This window comes from Zonotrichia leucophrys, chromosome 5, assembly GCF_028769735.1.
Source record: "Zonotrichia leucophrys gambelii isolate GWCS_2022_RI chromosome 5, RI_Zleu_2.0, whole genome shotgun sequence".
Lineage (NCBI taxonomy): Eukaryota > Metazoa > Chordata > Aves > Passeriformes > Passerellidae > Zonotrichia > Zonotrichia leucophrys.
This window is the reverse complement of record NC_088175.1, coordinates 49072449-49086520: the sequence shown is the minus strand read 5'-3', so window position 1 is coordinate 49086520 and position 14072 is coordinate 49072449. Positions and strand designations below refer to the sequence as shown.

General features: G+C 49.0%; 2 pseudogenes; both read right to left on the bottom strand.

Annotated features, from left to right (window-relative positions):
- Positions 1-1228: 1228 nt before the first annotated feature.
- LOC135448014 (proto-oncogene Mas-like) lies at positions 1229-2186 on the bottom strand (annotated as a pseudogene).
- A 3771-nt stretch (positions 2187-5957) lies between these two features.
- Positions 5958-14072, bottom strand: part of LOC135448719 (uncharacterized) — an 8492-nt pseudogene continuing 377 nt past the window's right edge.

Genomic DNA, 14072 nt, shown 5'->3' with positions numbered 1-14072 from the left:
CTGATAAATCAGATAGCAGCAACAACAACAACAACAACTTTAAATAGAATTTTTATCCCTTTAGGGGGGAAAAAACAACAAAAAAGAGAATTCTGGTCTTTTTAATAATACAAAAATATTTTCTTTGTCCCAATGATAAAAACATTTGAGATATCAAAAAGATCACATTTTGAACATGAATTTGTGAGGTTTTCCAAAGAAAATTACCCACATTGACTTATAAATGTTAGGTAGTCTGATAGCACAAATAATCCCATTTTGCCCCTCAAAGAATTTGATTTAGAAAATAATTTGTTGAAAATCATGGTATTTATTTACCTTGTTCTGTTTCCTGTATTTTCCCCACTATCCTTAGATTTATTTCTAATGGTAAAGGAGATTTAAAAGCCATGGATTCTGATGTGTCCTTTTAAAGGAAGAAATTACAACCCAATGCATGCTGTAGATAAATACAAAGACTCTGTCAAGGGCTGGAGGAAATTAAAATAACATGCAACAATATGATAATATAAAATACTAATCTCCAGTCGCATATTTCTTTGAAACACAAGACAAGTGAGGATGACACTCAGTGAATAAATTTTTAAAGGAAGTTAGAAGAAGTTGGAGCCCTCTTCTGCTCTGTGGTGTGGAAACATCCCTGGTTCAGATAAGAAATGGACTTGGTGGTTGTAAATCTTTTCAGTCCTTGGAATGCTCACATTAGGAAGCCCAGAATGGCTCTGAGGGCCACCAAAGTCTGTGTGTGTGCTCTGACATGGAATGGGAATTCTAAGTTAAGAGGGATAGGTGGATTCTCCTTCTAGGAATTTTATGTCTGCTTCCAACAGGAGGATTGTTGGTACTGATCTCATTTGTGAGTGAAAAGCAACATAGACTTTATGAGTTTATGAATGACAAGGATTTATCCTGAGCAGGATTTCTTTGATGAAATTCAGACACCAAGACATTTCAGTCTTATCAAATGGATATTATTTAAAAGTCACTGGAAAGAAGCAGGAACTTTTAATGTGTCCTAAATACAGGTCAGGTAAATTCTGTGGTCCAGGTGCTTATGTGTCATATGGGGCACTTAAAATAATGACCCAAAGGGGGGGGTCTTAAAATAATGAGGACTTAAAATTATGACCTAAAATGTCTACAAAGAGGGTACTGAGGGTCAGGTGAGATGAACCTTCCCCAGTACCTCAGAGTTCTTCAGTTCTGCCAAGACATTCCAGTCAGGATTTTAGGAGGACATGGTTATCGTGTCCCGCGTTTCCCGCTCGTCTCTTGTCATCCGCTGAGTCTTGGAAGGCCCTCTGGAATGCCAGCCTGAGGGTGAGCCGGAATTTCCGATCCCTGTAGCTTCCCACCAGGAAGTAAATGATGGGGTTGAGGCTGCTGTTGACGCAGGACAGCACAAAGCCAATCTCTGGGGAATACAGGAACTTGAGGCCCAGGAAGTCCATGAGGATGAGGACACTGAGGGGCACGGCAAAAATGAGGAAGAAGAGGATGGTGAGCATGATGACGATGAAGAGCCGGCCCGTTTGGAAGGGCTGGGAGCTGCACTTGACCCGCAGGAAGAGGGTGAGGCTGAAGAGCAGCATGAGGGGCGCGCAGACAAGGAAATCCAAGGCTCCGATGGCGATGAGCAGGCGCTGGCAGGCCCTGGGAGAGGGGCGAACGGTGCACAGGACATATCCCAGAGTGTTCAGGAGCAGGGACAGGGCCCAGAGCAGGCCAGACACCACGGCAGACAGGTGCTTCGGGCGGTGTGTCCGGCACCAGATGGGGGACAGCACGGACAGGCAGCGCTCAATGCTGATGGCCGTCAGCAGGTACAGGCCCGTGCCGTACATGAAGAGATCCAGGAAGAGGAAGATCCCAAACTGCACCCCCACGTTGAACTGCATCAGGTACTGCACGGTCTCCACGGCGATGCACAGCAGGTACCCGAAGTCAGCGGCCGCCAGGTTCAGGATGTAGACGGTGAAGTGGTTCCTGCGGATGTGGAAGCCCAGGTACCACAGGACCAGGCCGTTCCCCACCATCCCACAGGCAGCACTCAGCAGGCAGAAGCTCTCCATGAACTTGAGGACAGCGTAGGATGGCTGGGGTGGTCCCACAGCCCCACTGTAGTTGGTCCCAGGAGCATGGATGGCTGTGGTTGGAAGGACCATTGGTGTGGTTGAGGGTCTCATGATGGGTGATTCGGACCTGGGAGCAGAGAGAGGAGAGGTGGTAACTCCAGCGTAAATTTTCTAGAGGGGTTGCTTGGTTTGTTCCAAGGCTTTGTAGCTAGAACTTGATCTCATGGAACCTCAAAATAAATTGGTTTGGGAGGGACCAAGAGCCTGGAGTAACAGGATAAAGGGTGAAGGCTTCACACTGACAGAGTGTGGGTTTAGATGGGATACTGGGAATAAATTCTTCATTGTGAGGGTGGTGAAGCTCTGGCACAGGTTTACTAGAGAAACTGTGCCTGCCCCATCTGTGGAGATCTGTGGAGATCTGTGGGGATCCAGCCAGGCTGGAGCAAACTTGGATAGTGGAAGGTGTCTCTGCCCATTGCAGGGGGTTGGAAGTGGATGATCTTTAAGGTCCCTTCCAGCCCAAACCCCTCTGGAATTCTGTGATTCCATGAGAACAATTGGTAGTTTTTTATATTAATGAGTGATTTCTGTTTTAATAAAGTGCCATTTGATGTGGTTCTCCTTGGTTCCATGTACAGTAACAAATAAACATTTTGGTTTGGCAGAGCCCTCAACTTCTCCCTCAGAAACTGCAAGAACCACATGTAAGAAACCACAGATAATCTTGTCCTCACTGGACATGGGAGCTGTGGCTCTGATAACTTTTCCACACCACTCCATGAGTTAAGTTATTATTTCCTTCCCCGTGGTACTGAGATCTGATTGAGAATCTTGGGGGTGAAAAAAGGGGGTTTAACATCTTTTTTATGATCTGATGAGAACAAATACAGTGGCTCTTCTGCTGTCTCCCAACCAGCCATTAATTTGGACATGGAAGGCAGAGAAGTTAAAAAGAGGATAGGAACAAAAAATGGGGTTTTCTGGGAAGATGTGAATCACTGAACCATGTAGCCAGCATGAATCCTCTGTTCTCTCTTTGTGGTGCAGCCACACACATGGAGACAGACTTCCAAAAGTACCCAGAACATGACAGACTGAATCACTGCTGTTCCATCCCAGCACCCCAGGCACACTGATCTCATGGACAGGGGGAAAAGAAGTGTGTGGTGCAGGGAATTTCAAGGCCAAGTTGGATGGGGCTTGGAGCAACCTGGGCTAGTGGAAGGTGTCCCTGCCCATGGCAAGGGGTGGGACTGGATGGGCCTTAAGGTCCCTTTCAGCTCAAATTATTTGAGGATTCTATGATTTCCTTTAGGGTTGATTGAAACCAGAGAACTTCTGGCACTGCAGAGCTGGATGGTCCCATCCTCAGCTCTTGTAGCACCTTGAGCACTTCTAGCATGAACACTGTGGAGAGCAGCCCTGTGGCTGTTCCTCCCTCACAGCCTGCTCCACGGGTGGCCACAAATGATCACGTTTTTGCAGAAATTAGCAGAAACAGCCTCAAGTTCTGTGCAGCTTTTCTGCTGCGAGAACAGAGGAAGGCCCGGTGGTTAAGTGGTTTCCTGGCTTCTGTACAACCAAATTTCCACTTGATCTGAAGAGAGTGTGAACATTTGAGTGTCACCTAAGTTCTGTCTCAGTCCACTGCAGCCTCTACAGGTGCGTCTCTCTCCACTGGGGATTCAAGGGATGACAGGTGATAATTCCCAATGTTAAATGGCTTTGTGCCATTGATCATGTCATGGAATCATGGAATGGTTTGGGTTGGGAGGGATCTTGAAGCTCATCTTGTTCCAACCTCCTGCCACAGCCAGGGACACCTTCCACAGACCAGGTTGCTCCAAATCCCTGCCAACATGGCCTTGGACACTTGCAGGAATAAGGCAGCCACAGCTCCTCTGAGCAACCTGTGCCTCACCACCCTCACAGGAAGAATTTCCTTCCAAGATCTAATTCAAATCCATCATCTTCCAGTTTAAAACTGTTATGAACAAAAATTCTGTTAATGTTTTTTTTGTGAGAAAAAGTTACAAAAATGCAGCCAGATCTCTGTCCCTGCCAGGTTTCTGCGTGCTTTGTTATTGTAATCACGGGTCATTGTCGCTTATCTCCCCTTTTGTATTAGTAAAAGCCTTGGCTGGGGTGGGGTGATGGCCCTTCCCCCGAGGCTGTGCTCTCTTACAGCATAGGGAAGACACCTGAGAGGGTAGGGGGGGGGTGGTTATGCAAAGTGACTCCAAGACCAGCATGCTTTTGGGACCCCGACTCCAAAATGCAATGAGAAAACCCTAAAAACAACGAGCCACCTAAGAGTTGAGAGACTAAAGTGATGTCCGGACGTGAGGAGCCAAGTGCTGAGCCTGCAGAGATGTGGAGTCCCTCTCGCCCTGACCATGGGAGTCGTCCCCAGCGCCGAGACTGAGGGGGACCGCACTGAGAAAGTAAGATCTGACGGGGACATCACGCCCGAAAGGCTCCCATGAGGATCGGGTCCCCCGGCTCTGCCCCAGTGGACAGAGCTGCGCATATCCTCCTCCTCTGAGTCGCCCTGGGAGATACGACGGGGACTGCAGCCCTGCAGAGCCACCCAATCCTGAGCTGATCACTTTTAATAAAGGCATTAAAAAGGAGAAGAAGTCTCTTGGCCCTGTTTATTTCAAAAACAACTCCAGGCCCTTCTCTAAAGTCCCTCTCCAGCTGTCTTGGACCAATGAGGAGGCCAGCGGCAGTGACTGGGGCAGCTTGCACTGGGTGCAAGCATGCCTGCATAAGCAGGCAGGCCCAGTAGCGTGAGGTTTCCAGACCGAGGACCACACGGGCCCACTTGTGTAGTGGAGGACCAGGGAGTTTGCAGGCACAAGGCCACTGGTGGCAGGAGCTGCGGATGGTGCAGACCACGGCCAGTGGGTTCTGCCACTTGGTGAGGCAGTTTGGGGAGCGTGGAGCATGGTCTGTGCTCAGCACTGCCAGAGATCGAGGGCTGTCTCTGTTGTGCAAGGGGCGCCTGGCATGGTGACTTTCAGCAGTGCCCACACAACGAGGGTAACTGCGGCGGTCAGAGGGCCTGGAACCAAGGCTGTTGGTCCTCCATTGCGGGCTGCTGGCAGTGAGGGCAACGCTTGTGGATCAGGAAATTGGGAGGCGCAGAGCTGCTGGCGGCAGGGGCCACGGGCAGCCACTGGGTGCAGCGGTTCAGGGTGCACAGGGTGCTCCGTGCGTGGCACTGGCGGGGGTCAGGGGCAAGCTTGGTTCTGTGGGGGCTTCTCCACAACCATGGGGCCAAGCAGACACGGAATGGAGACGTGCAAGGGCACGGGGCCTGCCCTGTGGCACTCGCCAGCATGTAGGCCCGGGGCGCTGGGGGCCGACTGTTATGAACAAAAATTCTGTTAATTTTTTTTTGTGAGAAAATATTACAAAAATCAGCCAGGTCACTGTTGCTGCCGAAGTTCTGCTTGTTTTGTTATTGTAATCACGGGTTGTTGTGGCTAACTGCTCCTTTTGTGTTAGCAGAGCCTTGCCCGAGGCTAAGTTGTACTTTTCCCCAGAATGGTGAAGAGACCTGAGAGGGTGGGGAGGGCTATGTAAAGTGACTCCAAGGACCAGCATGCTGTGAGGGACTACCGCTCCAAACATACTGAGAAAACCCCAAAAACAACGAGCCACCTAAGAGTTGAGAGACTGGAGTGATGTCTGGACGTCAGGAACGGAGTGCTGAGCCGGCAGAGAGGCGGAACACCTTCGGAGTCCCCCTCCCCTGTGTTCGAGAGCCCCAGGGCAGGGTCTCGGAGGGGGCGAGATTGGGACCAATTCAACATCGGAAGGGGTCACCATGCCCTAAAGGTTCCCACGAGGGCCGGACCCCCAGCTTTGCCCCTAGTGGGCAAAGCTGCGCATATCCTCCTCTTCTGAGTCGTTCTGGGAGGGACGACGGGAAGCTGCAGACCCGTCCGGGCTGCCCAATCCTGAGCTGATCACTTATAATAAAGGCATTAAAAGCAGAAAAATCTCCTTGCCCTGTTTATTTCACCGACGCTGTTGTCCCCAGCGCCGCCAGCCCTGTGAGGAGGAGGCGGCGGCTTGGGGCGCGGGACGCAGTCGCCTGCAGCACGACCAGCGGTCAGTGCCTCTTGGGGACACCCCGGCGCCTGCACGGAGCTGCTCTGGCGACTCGGGAGTGCCGGGGGCAGCGGCGCCTGGCGGGGCTGGCCGGGGAGCACCGGCCTGCGGAGACTTCCCTGCAGGGTCCACCAACGGGGAGCCAAGTGAACACGGGGACCATGCGGGCAGCCCAGCAGCTGCTTGCGCCGGTGTGGCGGGGGCGGGGGGAGCCGGGACCTGAGGCACGTAGGCTTCCTCGCTTTCCCGTCGGCATAAAACCACGTGGGCGCAGCTCGGCTGCTGCTTCCGCTGGTGTGCTGAAGGTGTTCATTGCTGATTTCCTTTCGTTTTCCAAGAAGGCAAAGCTTCCCTCTCTTTATTTCTTGCTTTCTCGCTTTCCTGCTTTCTTGCTTTCTCGCTCTCTTGCTTTCTCGCTTTCTTTCTTTCCTTTCTTTCTCTCTCTCTTTCTCTCTCCCTTTCTTTCTTTTTCTTTCTCTCTCTCTTCCTTTCACTAATCAGGGAGGCGGGCTGTGTCTGAAGAACCTGTACTTAGACTAATTAAAATAAGACTGAGAGCAAGTAAGTCAAAAGACTGCACCCCACTCCATCCAAACAAACTCCTAGGCTTGAGAACAACACTACCTTAGAACGTGTTTTCTTTTTCTTCTGCCTTTTACTACTTCCTGCCTTCTTGACTCTTTCTCTGTGCATGCCAATTTTCAATCTGCGCTTATAGCATACTGTTGAGTAATACTGGTAATTCATTACTGTAGTCATTTTTATTTTAAACCAGTAATCCTTAATTCTGAATACTTTAGTTGTCTCTGAGGGACAAAAGTTTAGCAAAGCTTTGCTAAGCCTCCTCTCTTTCCTCCTCTCCCTGAAAAAAAATAAGTTTTACGGTGCTCTGAAATGTTCTGTTGCCCTTGAGCAGTTTAGGGCTGTGTACAACAAAATACCTGAAATGCAGTGTTAATTTTTTGAGACTTTACCTACTGCCCAGAAGTGGGAGAGGTAGTAGCAAGCAGTAGATGTCCTACTATTCTCTTTCCAGATGTGCCAATGTGTGTCTATGTGCACGTGTGTGCCAGGGTGTGTGAGTCTGCACATACAGTACCTGTGTGTGTGCCAGTGTGCACAGCTCTGGGTGCACACACAATTCCAGGGTGTACCCGTGTTGTGTGCACTACTGTGTGCATAGATGTTAAATTACCCCCTCTCAGGTGTGACTCAGTCTGTGCACAGCTCTGTGTTTGTGAGCGTACAGAGACTCTGCAAGTGTGAACATGGCCCTAAGTTATGTGTGTTAAAGTGTATGACACTGCACATATTAGTGTGCACAGATTTGTATACTCATGTTAATGTACACAAGTTCTGCATGCAAGCAAGTCTCGTGTTTGTGAGCGCATGTACATTAGTAGAGACTGTACATAAGTGAGTGTCTCTGTGGCACACGCGTGCTACTGTGCACAAGGTGAGCATGCACAGCTCCATGTGTGTGTGCGAGTGTGTGCTGCTGACAGGTACCGCTGTGCACCAGGGCTCTATGCCAGTGAGCAAGTACCTCTGTGTGTGTGCTGACTATCCACATACCCCTGAGTGCACACATAGGCTGAGCACACCCAGAGACACAGCTCTGGATGCACAGCTCCCTGCATCCGGCTACTACATCACCTGAGAAAGAAGAACCCAGACGTGTGTTTGTGTGTGTCAATGTGGATGTATCACTACTGAACTCTGCTGACCAGAGCAACCCCTGGCTCCCTGTGCACATTTTGTTACAACATGTAGAGTTCAATTTCATTTATAACAGAAATACAAAGCGTGGTCCCCTGGCACCAAGATCAAGAATCAAAAGCATTCTTATGTCTCTACCACTGACTGCAAGGTGAGAGTACACACACACCTTACCAGAGAACTCCATGGAAGCAGAAACCCTAGAAGTTTTGCAAAACCCCAAAGATTAAGTGCATTAACACAGATCATAAAGAAGAGAAATTGCTTCCACTGAGCCATTCTGAGAAGACAAGAATGCTTACAAACCAGCCCATTCAAACTGCTGTTATTTATATTCTTAACTTGTGCCTTAATTTTGCTGTAGACTTGTAAGAACTTATAAGTGTGTGAACTCATTCTTGTAGATTGATAGACTAACTTTGTCGCCCTGTTGCTGCACTTTGTGAAAGACAAGTGAAAGCCTCACAAGACTGCTCTGCATGCTTTATAAAACTGTTTTAGTAACATTTTGAACAGAGAATTTAAATTGTATTAATCATTAATATATTTGTCCTATGAAATTTTTAAGTATCTATTAAGGAAAGGATCAGTAAAAAGTAGTAAAATGATTCATTTAAAAACTGAAGTATGATGGGAACCAGAGGGCAAGACCAGATTGGCCCCTGTACTCACCACCAAGAAAATTATAACCCTGCTGCAGGCAGCAACCCTATAGGGCATGGCAGGAGGAGGTAAAAGCCATGCTAGACCTCTGTTACTCCATTTTATCTGCTCAGACCAATTCGTCTCACAAACTCCACAAAACATTTTGCTTAAAGAAGACAAAGAAGACCTGAGATTTCTTTTCCTTTTCCACTGTCCTCACCCATATCAACAGACACTATTACAACTCATTCAAAATCAAACTTCACTTAAGAAAAGCTTAAGTAGTTAATCAAAATCGAAAATAAAAGTTAATTGCTCAAGCCAAATAACTTCTAAAAAAAGAATAGGGGAGTTTGTTATAGATAAATAATGAGAGGATTGGCTCTCTCAATTAAGGGATATATATTGTGTGTATATTAAAAGAAGCTTTATTGATGTATAGCTATGTTATTGTAGTCTGTTGTTTAGATGTCCTCTGTTCTCCCCATAGTCCCCTTTTCCCTCCCTCTGTATTGCTGCCATCAGACAGTCTAGGTTGTCTAGGACAGGTAAAAAGAAGGCATGTACATATCCCTCTTGCATGGGTGTCTTAGGCTGGAAATGCGGGTGTGGATTCTATTCCTATCTGATGGGGCAGTTATCTTCTGTTAATTAAGCATTTTCTTTATCTCTTCCACAACAGTCATCCCTCTGGGGAGATATCTTCTGTTAATGGGCCATTGAGTCTCACTGCATGACTGATAAAATTACAGCATCCCATTGTGAGAAGCTCTGCCCAGAGGGAAGAGCCAAGAATTCCCCCGTGGATATAATCTGAGATCTGGAAGACCACAGCCAGCCTTTTCCCACTGGATTCCCAGAGGAGCAGCTTTCTTCACTGGATCTTCAGAGGAAGACCAGGCCCATCTACACCACCACTGGACCTTCAGAGGGAAACTCCATCCTTCTCCAGGATCCCTGCTCCAACAGAACCACAGCTGGCACTGCAGGAGGGCTGCAGCCACCCTTTAATGGGACTGCTACCAACACCCTGACCCACAGGGTGGCAGGTCGTATTCTGACTCTGTCACTGTTGTTTTGTATTTCTGCATTGTTTATTTTTTGGTTTTTAAAATTTTCTTCCCTATTAAGGAACTGTTATTCCTGGTCCCATATCTTTGCCTGAGAGCCCCCTTAATTTCAAAATTGTAACAATTCAGAGGGAGAGGGTTTATATTTTCCATTTCAGGGGAGGCTGCTGCCTTCCTTAGCAGACACCTGTCTTTTCAAACCAAGACAATGGGGCAATTGGGAATGGAAAGACTTGTTTCTAAGGGGGCACAACACCTGACCTTCCAATCAAGTTACAAGAAAGTAGTCTTCACCAATAAATGCCAAAGAAGAGGCGACTGACGGAATTTTAGAGGGGCCAGAGTTGGCTGATAGAACCCTCAGGAGTATAAAAGACAGAACAGCCATTTTGTGGGTGAGCCATATGCAAGGCAGCCACAGGAGGGGCTCCCAGTGCTGTTATTTTTCCTAATTTACTCCCTTTGTTGTAATATTTGTTAAGGTTTAAAAAACCTTTAAAATTTTACTAAGTGAGTGGTCATTTTTCGTGGGATCAACAGGCTGACTCTCCCATGTCCCTGGAAGCATAATTTCTGCGGGAACATTTCTATTTCTACTCATTGAAGACCTTCTGGTGGGAGAGGCGTATGGACAGCACCTCCCTACCAAGAAGTAGATGAAGGGGGATTTTGATGCTGCTCTTGGTACAAGTGAGCAGGAAAACAGCCTGGGAGGGCACAACAATGTACCCGACCTGCTGCAGGAAATGGCAGAAGCTGAGGAGGAGTGTTGACAGTGCAGTGAGGTGGAGAACCATGTCACACCTCTTGGGCTGCTGCTGCTGGGAGCCCCACTTGGCCTGAATGAAATCGATTGTGCCAGAAATGGCCACGGGAGCAGCCAAGAGGAGCAGGATGATGGTGTACATGGAGATGAGAGCTGCCCTGCAGTGCTCCTGCTCTTGTGAGTGGCACAGGAATATCACGGAGGGAATGACAGTGAAGAGAGCAAAGAAGGCCCAGGACTGGACACTTCCCACCACCAGCCACATTCGCTCGGAAAGGTCCCAGCGGCAGCGCTGGAAGATCTTGTACATGTAGAGAACAGTGCCAGCAGGCCAGAGCCAGAACAGCCCCCAGCAGTAGGAGACCACTGAGAGCTGAAAGGGAAATGCAGGTACAGCAGGGGCATGACAGGAGAGCAGGACACGTCCTCCAGCAGGAGGAGGAGGGCGGAGGGGACAGTGAGAAGGAAGAGTAAGTTGGCAACAGCCAGTGTGAGGATGCCAGAGTTATGGGTTTTCAGGATGGGAACGGGGCTGTGCTCTGGCTCCTCAGATGAGCAGTGTCACACTGTGTATGGCCACAGTGGTGACCTCTATCTCACCCAGATCATCTCCTTCAGTGGGTGAGGCAGGAGATGGGGACACGGTGCTCACCTCCACGGAGGGACACTGGGCAGGCAGTGGGATGTGGCCCCTGGCTGTGGTCAGAGTGGATGGGCAGTCAGTGCTTGGAGAATCCAGGGATGGACCATGTGGCTCCTCAGCAGCTCCCTGCAGTGGGAAGGATTCAGTGGGGAGGGATGGGATATGCAGGGGAGGAGGGCAGTGGAAACTGCTGGGAGACAAAGGTAGGAGGCTTGGGAGTTCAGAAGACACAGAAGGGAAGTGCTGGACAGAGGAGGAGGGAGCTGGGGAGGGAACTGGGGTCACCAGGAGAGGGTGTCAGGAATAGAGCAGCTGCTGCAGGAGAGGAAGGTGGGGTAGGGAGGAAGGCAAACATTCCACTGACCTGTTCCCTGTGGGGCAGCAGCAGGCAAAGGGCTCTGTGCAGATCAGCGGCGCTTCCTGGTCCCTCTTGCTCCTTTGGGATCCGTGTCCTAAAGCGGCTCCTGCCAGGTCAGGGACATGAAGGAGAAAGTGCCCAGATCACCAGGAGATCCCCATTCCCATCCTGCTGACTCCTCTCTGTGTGTCTTGTCCTGGCATTGCTCCCCAAGGCTCGGTGGAGTCATGGGAAAGTCAGAAATTGCATCTTTGGCTATGTAAGAATTTCCCTTCCTCACACTTATTTATCATGGCTTTTTGCTACAGAGGAAGTGACTTTTGTCAAAGCTCCATATGAAATATTTTCCAAATGGTTTATCATTCCCTCCTGATGGGAAACATTCCTTCCCTGCAGAGTGTCCCATTCTGTGACTGCCTTCCCTCTCCTGACAGCTTTCTACCATTCCTTGCTTCCCTTCTCTGACAGAGGTCACTGTCCCTCCAGCAGAAGAGGTATGCTGGTGGTGCTGGTGGCACTGGAATGCTGGCAGTGCTGGATGTTCTGATGAGTCAGCTGGCTGCTTCTCAGAAGTAACTCCAGTTCTGGGAGGAGCTCTGGGATCATTGCCAAAGCCTCCCCTGGGCCCAAGGAAGCAGAGGTGAGCTGCTCCCTATCCTATCCTATCCTATCCTATCCTATCCTATCCTATCCTATCCTATCCTATCCTATCCTATCCTATCCTATCCTATCCTATCCTATCCCAATCTCTGCACCCCATTCCCACCCCGCTCTCCATCCTCACCCCATCCTATCACATCCCACAGCTTTCCCAGATGGAGCCGCTCCCCCACTCTGAGCATGGCCTGTCAGGCTCTGCTCTCCTCTGGCTTTGCCAGCATCCAGACCCCCTCCAGCCCCCTCTGACCCTCTCCTGACCCCTCCAGCCCCCTCTGACACCCCAGAACTCACCTAGGGCTGACTTTTTCCCCTGACTGCCACACTGCTACCCTGCTCAACCAGGGACCCCATCAGCCCCCTGTTCCTTCGGGCCATAGGGGTCTAGGACCTAGGAGAGAGGAGGAAAACCCAGCTCCAATGTGCTCCTCAGGATCACACAGGATGGTAATCGTGGCTGGAGCCAGTGCAGAAACAGATTTGGAGGGCTGCCGTGGTTTTGGGGCAAGTTCTGTAACAAGCAGCAAGAGCATGGGGCCAAAGGAAAAGTTCAAGGCAAGGTCACCTTTAATATCTCAGCACTCAGTGAATGTGACAACCAGAGACTGCTCTGAATGATCCTCCGGGATCAGGAAGGGACTTGGAAAAGAATGTGGATGCTTGGGAATGAGTCCTAAGAAGGTGATGTTTATGTTTTAGATAAAAAAGACACTTTAATGTCGGTGTGTGGTTATGATGGGTACAACCCCTGTTGTAAAGTCTCACCCCAAACAGAAATATGGAGAGATGTGTAAGAGCCATAATGAGAGATGCAGGACTCCAGGTGGGTCTTCAACATGCAGTTTATTTCATCCAAGAGTTACAGCAGTCCAGCATCATGCGTGACAGAGCCTGTGCCCACAGCTGTCAGCTCCAGCTGCAGGCAGGCCTGGAGACCCTTTGCTTTAGGTTACATTGCATTACATACTTTTCTTTGCTGAGCATCTTAATACAGTAGAACCAATCTATACCTTAACTTTTATCTCTAGCCTATCCTAACTATATAATTACCATATTCATGTTCCTATTCTCCAATCACTAAAAGTTAGTACATTACAGTTTAAGCTAGAAGTTGTTAATCAGTTTTCTTGCATTCGAAAATTTGGAGACCTTTTTTCTACTTGCAACATCAGCAGGCTTGTTTGCCTGTGCTCTCTTTCTGGTGTGTAAAAACATCTTCTTGTTTGAGGTGAGTTTATTCTTTGCTCTAAGTCATAAAACCCGCCTCTCACTAACTTACCCTTTGCCTCCTTGGTTAAACAGCAAGATTGGCTCAGCAATTCTTTTATTCTATATCAAAACTTGCTTCCATCTCTATTCCTTCATCAGATTCTACATTCAAAAATCTTTCTGCTAAGCATACATATATGTGAGACTTTTTTGCCAAACTTTCATTCTTCCAAACAGACAATGTACTGTGTGTCCTTTGGAGGTAAAGAATTCTTGATTCCTAATGCTTCCAATTGCGTTTGACAGTTTATTCTGGGTGATTTGGGTATCACTCCCAGTTCCCATCTCCACCCCACTCCCTATCCCATCGCATCCCATCGCATCCCATCGCATCCCATCGCATCCCATCGCATCCCATCGCATCCCATCCCATCCCATCCCATCCCATCCCATCCCATCCCATCCCATCCCATCCCATCCCATCCCATCCAGTTGCTGCTCCCCGCCTTGAAGCACTGTCCATTGGGCTCTGCTGCCCTCCAGTCAGGACATTTAGGATCAGCAGCCTCCAGACCCTTCCTGACGTCCTCCAGACCCTTGAGAACTCTCTGACCCTTCTGGACCCCTCTGACAATCTCCAGGCCTGCGCTGGGACAGGATTTTCCCCAACACTCCCACTCCATCTAGGACCATGAGCAGTGTCTCTCCTGCTCCCAGCCATTCCTGCTTTTGTACCTTGAAAAAAAGAACAATTAGCAAAGAAAAAACACTTTACAGCGTTTAGCTGGAATGGTATCTCATGCCT